A 14,962-nucleotide genomic window follows, 5' to 3' on the forward strand; every position below is an offset into this window, starting at 1 on the left:
CCTTGAGTATGTTTGCAGGGTTAACCACACAGCAGGTCCTTTGGTGCACACTGGCATATAAATATGTATCTCTGAACATGATGTTACAATGTGGCACTCTAATATTACATGCAATAAACAAGATATTTAAATCATAGGATCAGAGAATGAATTGGGTAGAAAGAGGATTTTAACGTCATCTAGATCCCACCCTCCTGCATGGGCAGGGACACCTCCCACTAGACCAGGTTGCTCAGAGCCCCATCCAATCTGGCCTTGAACATTTCCGGGGATGGGCCATCCACAACTTCCCTGGGCAACCTGTGCCGGTGTCTCACCGCTCTCATAATGAAGAATTTCCTCCTAATGTCTAACCTAAATCTCTGCCACTGCTGGCACTGGAAGCCACTGCTTCCAGTTTTGACCCATTATCCCTTGTCCTATTGCTACAAACCCTTGTAAAAAGTCCCTCCCCAGCTTTCCCATAGCACCTTCAGGTACTGGAGGGCCACAATGAGGTCTCCCCAAAGTCTTCTCTTCTCCAGGGTGAATAAAGGACAGTACTTAACCACCATATTTGCTAGTGGCTCTTAAAGCTTTCAACACACGTCAGCACAGAGAAATTCCTTGGGAGGAGAGCTCCAGTGCATGGTGTCAGCCTGTGTCATCTGCTTAACTCATTAATCAATTGCCTCTGCTCTGGGGTGCTAAAACACAAGGGGTTTGGTTAGGGATGTGCCTCTCCATGGGTGCCAGGAGAAAGGCACTGATGCAGCTGGGGGTGGTTTTCCATACAATCAGTGGTACCAGATGGGGAAGGATTTTTCCACCCTGTGATTAGCCACATGCTGTCAGTCCGTGGTGCATGTACCAAGATAAACAGATTCCTGATGGGGTCGGGGCATAGAGAAGATGGGTTTCAGAGCATGGGGTGGGAGCACATGTGGCACTGACTGGTGCCAGTGGCAGGGCTCCTGCATCCCATCTGGCTAGCCTGCCTCTGCAGGGCCAGTATGGCCACCAGACTTCTGGGCTTTGGCTGATAGTCTCCAGGGACATGGGCTCCAGAAATGAGCCAAAAATCCAGAGGCAATGCCACATGCATCTGTGTGTGTGTCCTTTCTTTCCACATGCCAGGAACAGGATAATCTATTAACTGAACAGCTGAAATTCAGATGTTTGGGGTTGAGGAGCATGCTAAGATCAAAAGCAGCATCAGGCTATCAAGTAGGCACCTTGTGAAGTTCACAACAGCAAGACATCTGATGGAAAGCCCACCCTCTAGTCAGCCCTGCTGTCACACCAGGGCTTACATGCAGTTGAAGTCTCTGCTCCAAGAATTTGGCAGGACTGGAGGACATAGAGAGTTGGCTGCTTTCAGGAATGAATTCTCTTGCTTTGTTCAGCCTTTGAGGCAGATGGAGCCAAGCCATGGGAACTGGCTGGAAACCAACCCCTTCACAGGCAGCGGGTGCCTGGCAGGGAGCCAAGGTCCCCAGGCAGAGGGGGGAGACATCACCCGTCCACAGGAGAGGGTCTCCTTTTCCTCCCTAGCTCCCACTCTGGGAATGCAGCCCCTCTGGTAGCAGAGCAATAGCAAGCTGGCTAAAACCCCTGGAAAAACTGCACCTCAGCTGCCCACCTGCTACCAGATGATGCACGGCATAGACACGTATCCTACAGCATATACACGTGTCCATTCAGCAGCAGGCAGTGCTGCAAACAGGTTAGCTAATTCCTTACTAGTCCTTTTTCTCCACAATGACAGTTAATAAATAAAAATACTAGAATGATACTTTAAAAATAGTTCTACTATAAGAGCATGTGGTTGTAATTACTATCTTCATGGACAAGTCTAATTTTTCTTTCCTTCCATCTCTTCTGCATTATAGGAAACATGCCAGTTTTCAAGCATCTTGCTTCATTTCTATTGGAAGGAGATTTCAAAAAAATAGAGTGTTAAATAAACTCAGTCTCCTGAGCCCATCCTAAGAGTCACCCCCCAAAAATGGGCTGGAACAAATCTGAATGAACTGCTTTGTAAGAGTTGTGGGCCCTTCCTTGCTTCTTCTCTTTCATCCTTTATTTTTCTCTGTTGCTTTAACCTCTTGCACGCTTTTCCCTCTTTCCTTTCCTGATTCTTCTTACCCCAAGTCCAGCCTCCCTTCACCTTCTCCTCACTACCTTTTCTCTGCACCATCTCTCTTTTATCCACAGCTAACAGAGGGACATGGAGAGCAGACCAACACCGGGGATGTCATGAGGACTTTGTAATTGGTCTGGTCCCCATGTCCCTCTGTTTCCTCAGACAGTTCCTTCAATTTACCAGCATCTGATTTCCCTCCTGGGAGACTGAAATCACCCTGACTCTTTATCCTCCCTCTTCTGACCTCCCTTCTGTGGTTTCCTGTGCCAAAATCTTTTATCCTTCTTAGTTCCCATCCTTATGTCATTCCTCAGGTTTCCATCTCTCTGCTTAGTCACCATCCAGCATCCCTGTGTATATCCATTCATTCTCCTGGGACCTTTCCCTGCAGGGCTCCCCTTCCCACTCCCCATTGCCACCATCCCCACTCCCAGCCCTCTCTCATGCCAGAGGAGAGACCCCATCTAGCAGTGCTCCATCACTCTCCTTCTGCATTAGCTAATGCTCTGGCCAAGGGGCTGGCACTCGTGTGGTACAGGATTTGCACTGGGCCGTGGGATCCAGATGGCTTGCCAGGGGGCTGCCACCATATTGGAACAAGTGTCACTGCCTGGAGATGTTGGCATTAGCTTTCCACCACCATGCTGCCCCAGGGGACCACTGTCGGAACCATCAGGCACAAAGCAATGAGGTCTCCAGGCCTCCTGCAAGAAGTTTACAAAGAAAACAGTCCTGCTGGATTCGGGAAAGCTGCCTCTTCCAAAAAAACACATCAGATTTCAACACGAGGTGGGGAGAAGTGGCCAAAGTAACATGACCCACAAAAAACCTTTCAACTTTGGAGGTTTTGGCATGAGAGCAGCAGGCATGATGTTGTATCCAGCCACCAAACCTGTCCCTCTTGCATGACTAAAAACAGTCCTGCTACTGCTGCTAAGTGTAACTGCAGAGCTCTGCTTCCCACCAGAGAATTTGGAAGGGCAGTACAAATGCTACTTAATGACTTGTCAGAACACAAAAGACAGATAAATATTTTTTTGCTATTCTTTCATAGACAAAGGATTCAGGCACGCATAGGATGGTGACCTAGTGTTTCCAGAGCCACTTGCTATCTTCATTCTCACGTATTTTTAGCACAAGAAACAGTCTTGCAGGTTGGTGTGAGACTTAGTAATACAGGAAGGTGGGAGACTGGGCTGTCACTGGAAGACTCAGAAAATTAAAATACAGGTTTTATAACAGTGGTTTTGGTTTAGAGATTTGGGGATTCTTTAATTTTTTTTTAAAAAAACATAAACAGTGACAAAACCTGAATAATCAAATATCTGTATTTAGAATATTTCTATGTTCAAGAACTGAATCTTTTTCAAGGGAAAATCTCTGTTACAATGCAAGGCTTGCATTTGCCATCTTTGGTGCAACCACAGTGTCACATACGGTAACACTTGTGGACACGTGTGTGCACACAGTCAGAGTGCTCCTAGATAATGTGCTCAATGCACCCCATAATACCAATTTCCAATCTTTGGAAGGCCAGAAGTGATCATTAATTCATAGATTTATGTCTTTCTAGAAGAGAATAGAAAAAAAAAAAAACTGGAAAATATTGGAAATGTACATGATTCTAGATTTCCAATATAATTTCAGTTCTTGATATACATTATTACCCAAAGCTATTGGCTCAAAGTTGGTTTGAGTTTCAGGCAAGTTCCCTGGCCTCTGAGTGCTCATTACTGATAATCTCAAGTCTGTGCACATACTGACATTCCAAGTCAGTACAGAGTGTTTCACTGCAGTTCAAAAAAGCTTCCAGAAACTGGATGACCAGTCTGGGTCAACCCAGTGGCAAACAGATGGGTGTATGGGGAGAAGAGTATGTCAGGCTGCACATGGAATTAGGGAAAAGAGCAACTGGAAACATTGCTTTCCTGGTAGACAAAAACGTAACTGAATAAAACAAAGTGTAATGTAAAGGGAAAATAATTGGACTAGGCGTAGCAAATGAAAGACACAACCAGAACATAAAAACTAAAGAGCAGAAAAAAAATAGACAAATAAAAATACAAGTAGTAATCTCAGTGTTGCCTGGTGCAGACATGAGATACCTGCAGGACTAAGCCTCATGTAGAGGATCAACAGGTTTGTCACATTAGAGTGAATTGCTGCTTTGTATCTGAGAAGGAGAGAAGCCTGTACAGGGCTGCTCCCCTTCCCACTGTAAGGTACTTACACGAAGAAAAGACATGAGGAAACCAATCTCTTGGAGATCTGTCTTCTAGAGTGCACAAGTCCTGACAGTTTTGTCTGTCCTAACACAAGACTATATGAGAGATGTGACTGCAAACTGGAGATGTGGTGTGCATTTCTCCTGACCCAATGGGAGCAGCCACTATTTGCCATTAGCAAAACCTCATAGAACCAAGAGGAGCAACCAGTGAAGTCTGCACAGCAAGTTTGCTGAGTCACAAACCTGGGATGAGCGTATGAACTACAGGCAAATATGTATTGACAGCAAAAACCAAAAATAAAGCATCATGAGTCTTCCTGGGAGGCCACAGAAACTGGACTTCATGGGCACAGAGCTCCCTGGCATGACAGACTAGAGGTGCTGAGCATGGGAGTGCTCACGCCATCCAGCTGTGCTCAAGAGATCAAGGCTTTTGGCTTTGTAGGTTAAAGGACATGTGATTAATATAATTGATTATTCCTCCTGGTGGAAATGATCCTGAATATCAATCAAGTGCTCCAGCTGGACAAGACATCCCTTATTTCAACACCGTTTGTCTGCTGGCCACCAAGAGAAAGAAAGCCAAGAAAACAATTCCACTGCAGTTTTAAATTGTAATTTTTTAACTCAAAACTAACTGCAAAGCAATAGTAGATCAAAGGGTAGATTTTTACTTGCCTCTCACTAGATTTGCTATTCACAGAACAGGTCAGGAAATGCCGTGTTTCAGACCAAAAGTGACTGTTCTCTTCTGGGGCTGTTGTAGGGGAAACCTACACTGGCTTACCTGCAGACTGCCACTGTTGCTGCTCCTACCCTCTTGCTTCCACCCATGTGTCTGGTGGTTGTCAGAGGGTGTGCAAAAGATGTGTCAGTGCCCAAGGCTGCTGGAGAAGAATTAATTTCCTTTTGACAGGTTTATGTGCTGAGGATTTAACATGCCAAACTGCTCAGTGTGGTGTTCCACAGACCCCTGAGCCATTACAGCAAGGGGGCAGGACACAGCTGGGAAGGGGCCAGTGAAAGGGAAAAGGGAGAGAAGCCAGGTTAGCCAGCAGCTGGGCTCTTAAGCAGCCTAAATTCATCTAAGTACCTAGGGGGATAAAATTCTTCATGGTCAATGCTTATTTCTATTTTAGTCTAAAAGGACAGTCCAGATAAACAAACTGTCTCCTTGAAGCAAACCCTCAAATGCTCCTCCAAGTCTGGCCAGTGTGAACCAGTGGGGGGTTTCATGTGCAGCTACACAGATCTGATTTCACACTGTCATCAGAAGGGAGAAGTCTGGCCCTGCTGCGCATGTCTAAGGCCTCCTTTGCACTGTCACCAGCAGAAGTGGGGACACATGGCAAACTGAGTCAGGGAATGTCTCAGGTTGAACATGAGTCTTTTTCCTCTGGATTGGTTTTCAGCTTGTCCTCTCCCCAGACCCTGCCTACCAGGAGAGAACACAAACTTTAGAGCTGGGAATGTGCAGCTGGGAGTAAAGTTCCCTTGGGCAGCAGCTCACACTGCAGGCTGTGACAGCAGCAACTTCTGACGTTGACAACATCACAGGGTAACATGAACTCGAGCCATCTTGTGCCATACATGCCTGAGCTGAGTGTGTGTGGATGTCTGCATGACCATGTCCATGTGTAAGTCCTTTCTCATAGACATAACAGAGCTGTCTTCACAGGCATGGAAACTGGTACACACATGACTTTTGTCCTGACTTGGCAAGGATTCCCCATCTTGTTGCCATTAGTACATTTTTTCCTTTCAGTGGTCCAGCAGTGGAGACCACCCTGAGCTCTTCATGGGATATGTTTGGCAGCTACTAAGGTTTGCATGCCAATTGGACTATATTTTATATATCAGCAGCCATGCCTGGAACAGCGCTTGATTTTTTGGCTTCCTTTTGTGTGTTGACCTTCTCTTTCATTCAACCACTGCATGCTCTGATGCCCATCAGTCTGTCAGGTGCCAGGGAAGCAGCAGCAGGACTGAAATCCTCCAAGGATGTATTTGCCCTTTCTGCATGACTTCAGACAATACAAGGAGGTTCATGAGGAGCAGCTTACGAACAATTCTTCTTTTGTTGGACAGTGTTCTCTGTGTCAAGCAGCAGGCCAGCAGGAGCTTCTGGGTTTGACAGCTTTGGCTTGTCTGAATTAACAACCATGCAGTGAACCCAGCTCTGGCCCATATAAAACAATGAGAGCTCTTGTCATCCCTTGGAGATTGTACATGTCCTTTGGCTTGTAGCCCTGTGAAAGTTTATGTTTGTGCAAATCTTGCCCTTGCTGTGTAGCAATTTGGGTGTGCCCTCTAGCACACTCCCATGCTGCTGTAGGCCACCTCTTGACACAATACAGTGCTTATGACCAAACTCCTATCCCATACAACATAGAAAAAAAGATAGGGCCTACCTTTACACAGACCACAGGGCACTACTGGCATCAAACCACTCCCTGCAGACGCAATAGATGCTAGTCTTTCTTGTGGATCTGCAGACTGCTCAGCATAACTTCATGGGCTACATGTAGTGAGGAATGGGACCTACATGTTCTCTGAGGACCCACAGGAATCTGGTGAGAGATGGTCCAGTTGGCTTTACCCACTCGTGTACTCTCTCCTGCACTTTGCCCTGTGCATTGGTAATGACAGACATTCTTTCCTCTGGATATACATTTTGTATTCACCCTTGTGATTCCTTAACAGCTAGAAGCTTATGAGGGACCATGGTCACTGAAAGCATGGGATGGAAGCTCCTGCAGGGAGGAGGCAGGAGCATTGCTCCATGGTCCAGCTCACAGGGGCCACTGGGGCTGTGGGCAACACAGAGCACAACAAGCATGTCACTGAAGACTTGGCCTGCCTTTGTCATCTTTTAAACAATGCAGAAAGTGTGGAAGACCTTGAAGTAGCCATGAATTCTGTATCAACTTTATTGGTGCTTTTAATGCCTATTTTACTCTAGATGACAGCCAGGCCCAAAATACCCAAGTTAATATATCATAGCAATAAAATTTCCTGTTGTGCCATACCATGAAGGACAAATGAAAGACGTGGACCTGAAAAAAATACTTAGTACCCTCGGAAGACTCTCAAGCAGCTCTTGATGGCTATTTATAGCAGGTGCACATTGCTCTGTGGTACTCTGAGGTCCAGGATCTGCTGTAGCAGAATGATGCACAGTCTGGAGCAATCTGTATTTGGTCATAGCTAGCAAAAAACTAGATCTTCTTCCACCACAGTTTGTTGCTTCATTTCAAGTGCTACTCACTTTCTCTGCCAGAAAAGTAGACCATTACTACTAAAAATGAGAATAAATTACACTCCTGAAGTAAATTACACTGAAATGCAGACTCCTCTAGAGTGAATTACTCCAGTTTAGCTCTGCATTGCTGTGCTCATGTATAGGCAGGGACAAAATAAAGACTATATTGAAGTACAGGAAATTGAAAGGATTGTCACAAGTTGTTTCCAGTAACATGCTTCTTTTCTTCTTTCTCAGTTGAACCTTCTCTTTGCTATCAGCTTTTCCATTCTTTTCCTCCAGTTTAGTGAACTACTTGGGCACATGTTGAACTTGCACGTTAAGAAGCAGTTAATCATGTGCCTATACGTTCAGCTCAGTTGGGTGTCTGATTGTCACAAAGAAAGCTTCTGTAAGATAGCAAGCATCTGCTGACCTCACCTTTGAGGCTCTGTGTGGTTATTCCGAATGTCAGATGAAATGGACTTGTTTACGAGCACTGCAAGTTGCTGTTTTCCCTGGGAATGCATCAGGCTGCCATAGTGTCAGTCTCAGCTTATGTATACCTCCTTCTTGAGGCTGCAACTTTCTGTGTCCTCTGCAGAAAACAGACTCTAAATCAAAGGCTTTAATGTGATACTACACTATGACCACCCTGCAGCAACAGCTCTGAAGAAGGCAGTCTAAAAGTCAAACCCTCCATGGCATTGAAGCAAGGGGCAGGAATAGTATTTGTCAGCACATCAGCTTCCCTCCAGTTGTGGAGACAATTGCACTGCATTAGCCTAAAGGTACTTTCCTGCTTATGTGCCTGTTAATATGTACCTCATTCAGCTGGCTACAGTTTAAAGTGAATTGGGCCTGGCAGAAACACAAACCTTGCTTTCCACTGCAAGCCTCTTTGAGAAAGGCTCTCCTGGGACTGCAGGTTCATGGAGGGAAAGCTGCAGAGCTGGGCACAGAGCCACTTTCACAGAGAGAAAAGACTCCATCTGCCATCTGCCCTGTAAAGGTTTTTGGCTGAGCAAACATACATACCATGTCTTCAAAGTGTAGCACACTCCATATAGAGAAAGCTAATGGCCCTTGCTCAATCACACCCCTTTTTGCCCAGTTTTCACACTACTTCAATAGATTCTTAGAGAAATGCTAGATGCTAAATTCTCTGACTGGCTTTAGTTCCTGCCATTTTTGACAGCCCTGAGTTAGTGTGCTGAAAGGAATGTGTGTTTAATGCTTTGTTCATGATTGTGCAATGAGGATGGAAAAGCTGTAATGACTGTTCCATGATGCAGACACTATAAATAGAGTATATGGAAAAGGATGCTATCTAATACATTAGGTTCTAATCAATAACAACAAGCTGACTCAAATTATATTTTATTGTCTCTGATTGAGAGAAATAGATAGCTGTCAAGACCAAAATATAAGGTCACCTCAGAGGTAAACCAAACAGATTCATCTGTCTCTTATACTCAGTTACCCTTTGTTGAGAGGAAACTCACTGCTGTCAGCAACTTACAGACCTCAGTAGCCAGGACCTGATAATATCCATTAGTACATTACTGGCAGGCTGGATCCAAAAATAGCTTTGTCTTTGAAAAAGATGAAGTTGGCTTGCTCTTAATCTGTGCCTCTTGACCTTTGAGACTACAGGCTGTGACTGTAGTCTTGGGGAGCTGCGAATGTCTGGAGCCAAATTTCCTGATGAACTGTGTGTTACTGGGATGTACACATTGCCAAATGTTTTTTTACCCCCTTTGTAAAGTCTTGGTGATAACCAAATACCCAAAGTAAGCACAGGTACCAAGTTACTACAGATATCCAAGGGTTATTCTGACATGAAATGTGAATTTGCATTACTAAATCACTGCTTGCCCAGTGCTTTGGGGATCTAACATGGCACGTAAGGATCACCTGTCCTAAACTATCATGGGCAATTGGTGACATCCTCCTCCATTGCTGTCAAAGATATCCAGTTTCCCAGGCAGTACTGAGGCCCATACGGACACAGCTGTTTAAACAGCATCACCAGGGTAAATATGTAAACGCATGATGTTGGGAGGTGGTCACACCTGATCCTTTCAGTACCAGACCATAGTTAGTACCTCTGCTATGACCTAGCCATTGAAAAATGAGGCATTACTGATCTTTTGGACTTGATGAGACTGAATTCATGTGGAAGATTTATCTCACGTTGCAGTAAAATGTCTTAAATATTTGCTGTTGTTGTTGTTTCTCCATCTGGTCCATTTAATCCTGTATCCTCTTCATGCCCACAAGTTCTGATCAATGTGTGTCTGTATGTGTCTGGTACAATGCAGTCCAAATCTCCTCTGGTGGCTCCAAAAAAGTACTCAACTAGATTTGTGCTTCTCATATTAAAATGCATGTCTCTTAGCAGTCTGGTGTTTTTAAACAATTACCCAGCTATTGTGATTACCCTCCTACCTTTACTTTGTTTACCTTATTTTAAAGGGCATATTTTTCTGAATGCTAGCTTGGCAGAACACTAAATACTCTCTGGTATTCTAAGAGAACGGTTCAGTTACTCAAATAAAATTATCCACTCAAACACTTCTTTAGTTAAGCCAGGGATCAGCAGCACTAAACAGGACTAAGCAACAGGGTTCTGAGTACTGCATTTTCATGTTTGAATTTTCATCTTCTTTAAAGGGAGAAAAGTCTGTATTTTGCCAAGCAGGAAAAGGAGCAACTTAAATAAACTGCATCAGAAAAACATTCAGAACAGCGTTTAAAAGCATGGGCTAACTTACTTTATGCCTGTGCAGGCTGAGCTTACATCACTGTTTTTGGCTTGAACTTAAGCTTCTTTCAACCATCATTTTCCCCATATCAGGTGGCTCTTATAGGAAGAGCTAGGTAGATTATTTTTAGGCAGGATCCAGAATTGACTCTTTTCACCTGTCACTTGCCACTGCCAGAGGCAATGGGACCTTGGGATTTTTTTCAGAGCAGGGAGGTTTGGCAGGGAACCTGCCACAGCGAAGGGCTCAAACTTGGGAGCATCATCTGGCTCTCTCTGGAACCATGTTCTGGGGAGGTCCTACTGGCAAGTGGTGTCAGCAGGGTGAGCTGAGCCCCATGGTTACTCCAGGGGTTGCTCCTGAGCAACAAGCCCAGTCAGTAAACTTATAAGCATAACAAGGACTTTTAGTGAGAGGACAACAGGTAATGGACCAGAAAAGGAAGAGATTTGCAAAGAGATTTTAGGAGAAAATTCTTTAGTGTGATGGTGGTGAGACTCTGGAACAGGTTGCCCAGGGAAGCTGTGGAAGCCCCATCCCTGGAAGTGTTCAAGACCAGGTTGGATGGAGCCCTGAGCAACCTGATCTAGTGGGAGATGTCCCTAACCATGTAGAGGGGTTGGAACTTGATGATCTTTAAGGTCCCTTCCAACTCAAAGCATTCCATGATTCTATGATAACTAACTTTTACCTACATAGTTCAGTTGCAGCTTTTGGCTAGATTTTTCCCTATATAGTTTTACTGTTTGTCTGACCCTGAGGAACTTTATTTCCCCTAGTCATTGGCAAAATTTTCATAGACTTCAATGCAAGTTAAATTTGGCTGGAGACCATGTTATTTAGTCTGTGTGATGGTTTTTGGTCTCTCATTAGCTTTTGCAGACCAGTGCTATACAAAACAAAATGACAAGTTTCTAAAAGGAAAGATTATTCCTTTGTATGCATGTTTTCTAACCATATGAGTAACAAATAGACATGGTAATTTCACTGCCTGCAAGTGAACATCTGGAGCTTCTTGAAAATCATCTTTCAGAGGTGCCACATGAACTGCAAGGCTCACTAACTGGGACCTAGGTGCTAATTCCATAACTAAGCTGTGTTGAAGTGACTTAGAGACAACCTCTAAGTGACATTTAGCGGTTTAGCATCTCTCAGGTCAGTGTGTTTGCCCCAGTACCACTTCATTGTGTGGATGTGCCCCAGGCCATCTGTAATCCATGTTAGAAAATAACCTGGTGTCAGCATGGAGAACCACAAAAAACCCTCTGCACAGTTTGCAGCAGTGGTGAAAAGAGCTGATATATATATCAGAATACAAAAAGAAGGGGAAGGAGAGCAGTATGAAATAAAGTCGATGTCATTTGATAATCCAGGGAGAGTTTTTATCCAAAACACATTGTTTGCTCCTGCCTGTTTTGAGAGGACAGAATGGTATTGGAGGCAATTCCAAACCATAGTTAGAAGTAAAGCAAAATTCCCCTTAGAGGATGCTTGAAAAGTTCGGGACCATTTTCTTCGTCTTGGGACCATTTTCTTGAATAAGAAGTCTGAATATCAAGAAACATGACTAATAGCACACAAAAATGACCCAGGCAAAGTAAATCAGGAAGTTGCATTCACAGAATCACAGAATACATTTTCTCTCTCATAAGAATAGGGTGAGGAATGAAAGATAATCAGGTTAAAGAAATGTACATTTTCACCATATGCACAGGTAACATATGTTGTCATTCAATCAGGCACCTCTTAAGGCAGAATGCGAGGTATATACACTTACAGCTTAACGCAGCCTCCACAGATCTAACAGTACAAGTAAACAGGGCTCAACTCCCAATCTTAATAGCTACAGGGGTGGATGTGAGAGGTGTGGGTTCAATTCCCTTCTTTACCCTGCAATCTTAGTTCGGTCAGGGAGGGAGGAAAGACAATAGCTGGCCAGATACTGAAACTTGGTTTGGAAACCTGACTCCCATGAGAATTGGAATTACACAGTTCAATGCTTTTAAAACATGAGTTTCTCTGTGCTCTGCTCTCCAGCTCCAAAGTAGGAAAAGTGGCATTGCACTGCATCCAAAAAATATGAAAGGGCTGATCCATCAGTGTGCACAGATATATATTCTTGTGGCCAAAAATAGGACAAACATTACATTTGGAACAAATTAACTCATGTTCTTATTTCTGTGGGGGTTTTTGTTTTGTTGTTGGGGTTTTTCTGTTATGTAGTTGTTGGGCTTTTTTTCTCTGCTTCCCCCACAGTACCCAGTACTGCTGACTGCCACCAAGGTCTAGCTGGGCTTGAGCTGCAGCAGCAGACCTGCTCCTGGAGAAGGTTTTTCTAATGTCTGAGAGTCAGGCAAGCAGAAGCAGCGCTTGATGAGTCTTCCCTGACACTCAGCCTTTCCCTCCTCTTCTTGTGTTATTTAAACTTCAGCAACTGAACCTATACCTATACTTTTTCTCCAGCATGGAACTTCAATAACAAAGCATAAGAAAGGGTAGCAAAAGAGACCTCAGAGCGAATCTAGGAACCAGCTGTTGTCAGTTGATCTTTTACTGTCATCCACTGATACAGTGATGAAACTACAAGTCCCAGCAGGCAATATCACATGGTTGTCTAACAATTAAAAATCTTAGTAACAAAACATCTATATGTATGACTATGTAAGCAAACATCTTATTCAGTATTGTTGCCCCTGTAAAGTGTGTTTGGGGTATTTAGTGTAGCAAAATTCAGAAGCCATCAGGTTCAGAGCACCAAAATCCTACTAGATTCACATCAGGGGAAAAAAAAAAAAAGAGGATTCAGCACTTTTTACTCTGTTCTGCAGCATATACTGATATATAAATCACACAATAAACATCAGAAGATGCAGTTTGGCATTGTGTCCGACCATGCTTGAATAATCAGGTCAGTCTTATTTGTTGCTGTTCCAATCTCTCCTACAAATACTAGCTTCCTTGTTTTATTCTGATTCACACAGGCCCCACAACCATCTGCGATTTGGCAGCTTCTACTGAGCTAGAAAATGTCAGCAGGAGAGGGGAGGGGTGATTAAGGAGAAGAGAGAGAAACTTTTCCAGCCATCAGCTTGCCTGTCTTTTCAGCATTCTTTGTGTGAGCTCTGCTGGCAATACCTACAACTTCTTTCTCTCCTTAGAACATCTGATTGTGCTAGCTGTGGCTGCCCAGCACTTGATTAAAGACGTGTTTTTAACTGAGAAGAGTGCAATTAAATGTACAAGCTGTAGGGATCCAAGACCTTAATCGAGGGCAGGAGAATAAAGTATTGCAGATTTTTAATCACACTGACAGCCTGGGTTTGAATTCAGTATGCCTTATAAGGTAAATTCAGCAATATTTTAATAACTTTATCCACTACCTTGATAATAAAAAGTTCTTTTGATGACAGCTTGCAAGACTGTCAACTAGCCTTTGGGATAGCAACAACATTTTTGCAGAACTGGGACTAACACTCAGCAAATTTTGCCAAAGTGCAATTGGGAGATACTTGTTAATTGAAGAAAGGAATTCTCTTTGCATCTGTTCAGGCTCTCCTTTCTTTGCTCCTTTCCTTAGAAGTATCACAAATTCAATTATAGGAAATGTTAGCTGAAAATTGACCTTAAACACACAGGGCATGATCCAAGATAGAAAAGACTTCTAATGATTCAGTGGATTTTGGATTTGTTACTATTCCTTCACACTGGAAGGGAGTTCCTGTTGTCTCTCAGCTGTGTCTGCAGATTGACTAACATAATCTAAACAGACCAGTCAGCCAAAGAAAGTATTATTATAATCATTATTTTGCACAGGGGGAATGAAAGCCAAGGCCTGCAGAGCTTGGCTCTGCAGTGCCTCACTTGCTCCTGTAGAAATAAGCAAGTCCTAGGTCCCTATTTTAGAATCTCACTCAGTGGTTTGGGCAAGATCAGCTAAGGAATGTCCTGGTAGACAAAAAAACTAAGCATAGATCTCCAAAGTCTCAGTCCCATGATCCATCTTGTTGCTGTTTCTGTTCTCTGTATGAAGCCACTACAGATGAATAAGAACAGAAAGCTAATGGTAAACATGAAGTTGTTAGATCAGAAATGCACATACAGGGATGAACCTCAGTAGAATATATATCCATTTTGAAAAAAAGACTCTTATAAGATTGTGAATATAGATTTACATAAATATTTACCCATTTGCTACACTGTTCACTGGCTAGAATAAGATTGGCACAGTTATTAAAGTAACCAAATCTATGAAGAATACTTTCCTTGTTCATCTATTAAAGTAAAGCCTGTACCCAACCACTAAGTATCTACTTGTTGCATAAGACTGACTTCAATTCATCTCTGTCAGTTACTGCTCTTTCAGGAAGGTAAATGCAAACCTGGGAATCCAACTATGTACGTAGGAAAGTCCTCCTAATGCTCCTCTGTACAAGAAGAAGAGACCACCTATGGGATCAATGCTGAAGCTTGAGCAGCAAAGCACGTGTAGGCATCCGTTTCAGTAGAGATGTTCCAGGTGTGGCTGGAGCTTAGACTTCTTTTCTGTGGGTTTTTTTGGTGTCTGTTGGTTTTGTTCTTTTTCCTGTGGGTGCTGGGGTTCA

This window comes from Chaetura pelagica, unplaced genomic scaffold, assembly GCF_000747805.2.
Source record: "Chaetura pelagica isolate M959 unplaced genomic scaffold, ChaPel_1.0 scaffold90, whole genome shotgun sequence".
Lineage (NCBI taxonomy): Eukaryota > Metazoa > Chordata > Aves > Apodiformes > Apodidae > Chaetura > Chaetura pelagica.